Genomic DNA, 6836 nt, shown 5'->3' on the forward strand with positions numbered 1-6836 from the left:
CTAGCTCCCCTGTGCTCGCAGCCTTTGGCAAGGACGCTCCAGCAGCCGGACAGCATCCCCTGGGAGGCCATGCAGGTCTGGGCCATGGACGTCAGGTCAAGTACTCAGAGTGGGAAAGGGGGCAGGGGTGTGGCGTCAAAGGTAAACAAAGCCAGACATCCATTAAAGAAGGGAAAATAAATTTTGAAAGGCAGAATGAGGGTGTAGCAGGGGGAGAAGGGGGCTCACGCAGCAAGTTACAGAAGGTTGGTCCATGTCAATGGCATTGGGTCAGCTGTGACTGGCACTGGCATGGGTCAGCTGTGTCTGGCAATTATGGAAGGTGGGATTCCATCCTCCTGCAGAGACTCGAGACAGAGGCCCATCCTTCCAGATGACTGCATTTCAAAGGAATGGCTTTCAGGTCCTGGAAAAAAAATACTCCTGGGTCATGGGAGAGACCGAGGTGTTTCAAGGGGGCGGAAGAAGGATTTGCAAGTCTAAGCTCTTTCCTAAATGCCCTAAGAAAAGGAGTGCAGGGGCCTATCTTCAGGTTTGTCTGGAACAAAGAGTAAATTCTGGCAGCAGCGAGCTTTCTCAGGCAAGCATTTCAGTGGGAGCCTGGGCCCATCCTAGGGACCCAGCTTTCTGTTGCTAGATGCCCATGCTAGAGCTTGGTCAAGCCTCTTAGTGCAAGGGTTTGAGCGGAGCGGTTATGTGCTGAGAGTTCTTTCAATGCTGTAGCGCCTGTTACAGGTAATGTCAAGGAAGCCCTTTGCCATTCTACTGCAGCCTCAGCTAGAGACCCGAGGCTCCCGTGACCCAGAACACAAACACCTGCTCTCTCTTTCTCTCTCTTACACACATAAACATGCAAACACAAACAGACCTGTATGTGTACACATACAGTCTGTGTGCGAACAGACACAAAGTCACCTAAGCAAACGTGTATTCACATTGCACACGTGCTTCTGTGACAGGTGCCCATCGACACGATGCACAGTGCCAACGTCCACGTGTGTGCACACACACCTGCAAATGCACGGCATACAAAAGCATCGCTAACATGCACACGTCCAAATACAAGTGCGTAAGCAGGGGTGGCTTCTGGGGGACCCAGCCTATGCTCGGAAGGGCCCCACACCTGTTCAGCGCACCCCCCACCCCGTTCTGGTTTTGAAATGCTTAATAATGCACACACAGATGCTCTCCCTCTCGTTCTGTTTTGCTCCGTCCTCCCATCTTGTCTTTTCACAGGAAGTTCCCACGAAGTTCTATCCTCAGCCTCGAAACCGGTTTTCTTAAAATGAAAACTGAAAACTGCAGCTGGAGGGACTTGCCCCCGCTGATCGGGCTCGAAGTCATGCCGGCCGTCGACCTCTAGGTGGCAGCACCGAGCCGAGCAGAGCGGCCGTCCGCGGAGGGAGGGAGGGGTGGGGGCCCAAGCAAGTGGGTGGCACGGGCGCCCTCCCGGAATCTACCCTTTTCCAGAAAGCATGGAGATTTCGAGAAGCAGCTGACTTTCCAAGGGATTTCCCAATCCATTCTTCTGTGACTGTATTGTCATCCAATTTATTTTTTTCCCCATTCGTTTTAAATACATTTCTTTTTTTGTGGCTTCTTAAAACTTTTTGATGACAAGCGCAACGTATTTTATTGCAGAAAATACCACACACACAACAGCAAAAATCACTCATAAGCCGACACCTTTTGGTTCTTTTCGTGGAAGGAGGGGACAATACTTCTCCCTGTCTGGAAACTTGGCACATGTTTCAAGACACTTTCCCTAATCTCCTACCCATATTTCTTCTTTTTTTAAAAGATAATTTATTTGAGGGGGGAGGGAAGGAGCAGAGAGAGACTCTCAAGCAGACTCCCTTCTGAGTGCAGAGCCTGAGGAGGGGGTTCAATCCCACGACCCTGAGCATGACCAGAGCTGAAATCAAGACCCCCAACCAGCTGAGCCACCCAGGTGCCCCTACCCCTATTTCTTACCTCCACATATAAACACACATATAAGTGTTTTATTTTCCCCCTGAATAACCTTATATTCTGTTCACATTCTCCAACTCACTTTTCACTTAATGTGACACATTTACACACGTTTGGATCCAATATTGCTAAGTCTGGCTGCAGCATAGCACAGGTGGCAGGTTAATTGAAGGATCTGCTCTCGGAAGGGTGCACCCACGAGGCAGCTTTATGTTCTCAAATTACAGCACCCTCACCAAACTATGTGGACTCTACCCTTCTCATCCCTTACTGACATCTTGGGAAAGTTCCCCAGCTTTCTGACCACTGCCAGTTATTTTAAAAGTCCACTGCTGCTCAATCTCACGTTCCTCCCCTAAGACTTGAACCCTTGCTGAGAGAACCAGAGAATAAGAGTCTTGGTCACTTGGCTCCCCTCACTCCTCTCCCTCATGTTTCCAGCTCCTCTGACATTTTGGGGTGGGGGGGTCGGAGAAGGGTTGCTTCTTTTCTGTGCCTCTGTAGATGGCCGGCCTCTGGAACTTGTTGCTGCTCCTCTGGCCAGCTCCGACCAGCTGTCGAGGTCCTCTCTTGGAGAAGCAGTGCATGCTGCGTGGGGACATCTCCACTGCCCAGTGTCCCAATGAGGGAGGTGCCAAGGGGCTCAGCGGCTCTCTATCCCACCTCTGGTCCTGTCCTCCTTCTTAGAACATCCCATGGGCTCTGCCTGCTGGGGTGTCCTCACTAGTGGCCTGCCCTCTTGGGTGGGTCCTGGGTGGCCATCCTCAGAGTTCAGTGGAACGTTACCTATCAGATGGGGGAGTATAGGCAGCTCCTCTGCACCCACCACTGTACCCACCACGGGTTCCAGTTTTCTTTCCTCCTTGTTGGATGTTCAGGAGGCAGAGCAGCAAACCCCCTGCATGTCCCAACTTTCTGAGGAGTGAAATGTCAGTCTCCTTTCCAGCCCATGACCCAGCCTTGACCAGTGGTTCTCCTGCAGGCATCCTCACCTGGCTCAGTGTAGTGGGGAGCAACCCCCCTTCCTCATAGGGAGGGAGGGGAAGGCCACAGAGTTTCCAAGTGGCCGAGCACTCACCTCTCTGATACTCTTTTCTCCTCTTCACCCAGGCTTCTGCGATGGGACGTGGGGGGAAGAGCCAGAGTATGTCACAGATGATTTGGGGTTGCAGAACCCAGAGAGGACATCTGACCCCCCTCGTTTGTGATTATTTTTATTTATTTTTATTTATTTAAATTTATTTATTTATTCATGAGAGACAGAGAGAGAGGCAGAGACACAGGCAGAGGGAGAAGCAGGCTCCCTGCAGGGAGCCCGACGTGGGACTCAATCCCAGGGGACTCCGGGGTCTGCCCTGAGCCAAAGGCAGACGCTCAACCACTGAGCCACCTGGGTGTCCCTGTGATTCTTTTTAGATGTAGGGTCCTTGATACCTCTCTGTCTGAATTTAGAGGAACAATATCAGATCATATACAATAATAACATGAAATAGATTGAAGACTTAAATGTAAGGCCTGAAAGTGTATAACTAGAAGAAAACATAAGGGAAAAGCTTCTTGACACGGGATTTGGACCTGACACCAGAAGCACAGGAGACAGAAGCAAAAATAAACAGGTAAGGACTCCATCACACTGAAAATCTTCTGCACAGTAGAGGAAACCATCAAAAGAATGAAAAAAAAAACAATGTACATAAGGGAGGAGATATTTGCAAATCATGTATCTGATAAGGGATTAATATCCAAAAAATATAAGGAGTTGTTACAACCCAGTAGTAAAACCAACCAACCAAAAAACCCCAAAACAAATACCATGATATAAATCACAAAAATACATATAGGATATAGATTTCATTCCATATATATTCTAATAACTATTTATATGTCTCATTACATAATATATACAATGGAATATTATTTAGTCATAAAAAAGGAAATCCTGCCACTTGTGACAACAGGGATGAGCCAGGAGGACATTACATCCTGTGAAATAAGCCAGACACAAAAGGACAAGGATTGCATTATCTCCCTTCTGTGTGGGATCTGCAAAAGTCGAACTCAGAGCCAGAGGGTAGAGCGGTTGCCAGGGACTGAGGGGTTGGGGAAATGGGAGAGAGGTTGGTCAAAGGGTACCAGCCTTCAGTCATAAGAGGAATACATTCTGGGGACGTGATATGGAGCGTGGTGATTGTAGTTAATAATGCTCTTTTGTGGACTTGAAAGTTGCTAAGAGAGTAAATCACAAGTGTTCTCACCACACACACACACACACACACACACACACACACACACAAGATAACTATATGAGGCCATGGATGCATTAATGAACTCGATTGTGCTAATCATTTCACAGCATGCCCATGTATTAAATCATCGTATTGTACACCGTGAAAAATCACCTGTGTACACTTTTTGTCAATCATAGATTAATAAAGCTGGGGGCGGGGGAAGCATCTGTTGGTGTGATAAGACACGGTAGGGCCTCCTGAGGACGGAGAAGCCGGTTGCCACCAGTCATCTGGGGACACGGAGCTGCTCCTCGGTGCAGATGTGCAGCTGCGAGGGACAAAAATATTATCTAATGAGCATGCAGAGTGCTCGGAGTGAATCGTTGTTAGAACAAATTCATAACAGGACGTAATTTGCGGTGATGTGCAAGCACTTGGTAGCTGATAGAACTAGCTGGATCGTCCAGGTGACCTCCCCCTCCCCCACGACCTCTTAGAGACACTCAGGGCAGGTGCATCTTACCGTTGGAGGACAGAAGCACAAAATGCTTGACACTCATGTCCCCAGAGCTCCTTACTCTCTTTCATCTATTTCTGTCATTTTCCATTAAACCAACCACCTGTTGTAGAGACCTCTGGAAATGTGGTCATTCCTGCCTCGGTGGTGAGAGGAACCCCGGCCTCCTTGAGAGGCTCTGTGGTGGTTCCTCTTTGCAGATGAGGGACGACAGTGGGAGATGCCACCTCCAAGATGGGCTTGCTGCGTGCAGTGGGCATGGTGGGATCCAGGTGTAGAGGAGTCCAGTAGAAAGAACTTCCGAGGTTGCTGTGGCCAGCATGATGGGAGGCAGAGACACGGTAGGAAAGGTACAGCATGGCCTGAGAGAGCTTTAGCAGGAGTTAACTGGCCCTGGGGTACTTAGGACTGAAATAGCTGGGCAACGGTTAGGATTTTCATCTGTACAAGTGAGAAAATTCTTAATGGACAGAGATGTGATGTGAGCCACCTCACTGGGGAGTCCTGCCCTCTTGACCAGTTCCTAGAACTGAGCCAGCTCACAGACCCAGAGCCCCTTGATTGAAGGGGTGAGTGGTTCTCTCGAGGAAGGAAGGACTTGGCTGTGCTGCCTAAAATGTGCATGGGAAGTACTTCTCCTTGTCTTCTCCAAAGGCACTGGGTGCTGGGGAAGGGAAGTACCCAGACTTTTTGAAGATTATTGCTGCAGAAATAAGGTTAGAGCTGGGATAGGCCTCTCTTTCTTTTTTTCTTTCCTTTTAAAAAAAATATTTAATTTATTTATTCATGAGAGAGGCAGAGACAGAAGCAGGCTCCCTATGGGGAGCCCAATGCGGGACTCGATCCCAGGACCCCAGGATCCTGAGCCGAGGGCAGATGCTCAACCACTGAGCCACCCAGGTGCCCCTGGAATAGCCCTTTCTTAATGGCCTTTAGCAAACATTTTATTCCTATTTCTGCAACATTGGGCTGTGCTGGTTTAGGGGTTTTAGTTCCCAGGAGAATGCTTCTCACAGGAAATCAGACAAGGGTTCTGTTGACCTGGAAGCTAAAACTGCCACCTGGCTACTCGGGGCTTCTCATCCCACTGAACCAACAGACCAGAAGGCAGGCACTGTCCCATTGGAGTGATTGGTGGTGATATCAAGGGGAAGAAGATTGTTATCCCACAATGCAGATGGAAGAAAGGAACCCGGGGATTGTCTGCAATGCTTCTTAATAATGCAGGTCCAGTAGCAAAAATCAGTGAAAATACTATAGCAACCCAATGCAGGCAGAACCACCTTCAGGACAGGAATGGCTTGGATCCCCCTGCAAGGGAAAGAACCATGAGTGCCAAAGTGGTGGCTGAGGACAAGGAAAGCACAGGATGGGTGATGGAAAAATCCGTTACTAATTCCCATCATGTTCACATGACCAGTTGCAGAAAGGACTGTGCAGGTGCTATTCAGTTTTCTGTCTCTGAAAAAAACTCATACTTCATCTTATTGCTTATTGAAATACTAATGCAGAGTATTCTGAAGCATCAGCATTCAAAATGCAAGTCAGTTTTGATTGACAAACTTTTTTTTTTTTTTAAAGATTGATTGATTTGAGAGAGAGAGAGCATAAGCTGGAGGGGCAGAGGGAGATGGAGAGAGAATCTCAAGCTGAGCACCGAGCCTGATGTGGGGGTCAACCCTAGGACCCCGAGACCACGACCTGAGCCAAAACCAAGAGTTGGCACTCAACCAACTATGCCACTCAGGTGCCCAGATACACATTTCCTTTTAAGGGATTCTCCAGAGACATCTTCACTTTGAAACACACACATCGGAACGCCTGGGTGGCTCAGTGGTTGAGCATCTGCCTTCAGCTCAGGTCGTGATCCCAGTGTCCTGGGATCGAGTCCTACACCGGGCTCCCCATAAGGAGCCTGCTTCTCCCTCTGCCGGTGTCTCTGCCTCTCTCTGTGTCTGTCATGAATAAGTAAGTAAAATCTTTAAAGAAAAGACGCACATCATTAAATGAGAAGTTGCCCATAAAACACTGTTGCAACATTTTGCCTTGCTTTTTGACTCTTTTTCTCTTTAAAAAAATCTTTTTTTCTACTCCTCTCTATTGAATACACAGTATTTTGG

Source organism: Vulpes lagopus, chromosome 5, assembly GCF_018345385.1.
Source record: "Vulpes lagopus strain Blue_001 chromosome 5, ASM1834538v1, whole genome shotgun sequence".
NCBI lineage: Eukaryota > Metazoa > Chordata > Mammalia > Carnivora > Canidae > Vulpes > Vulpes lagopus.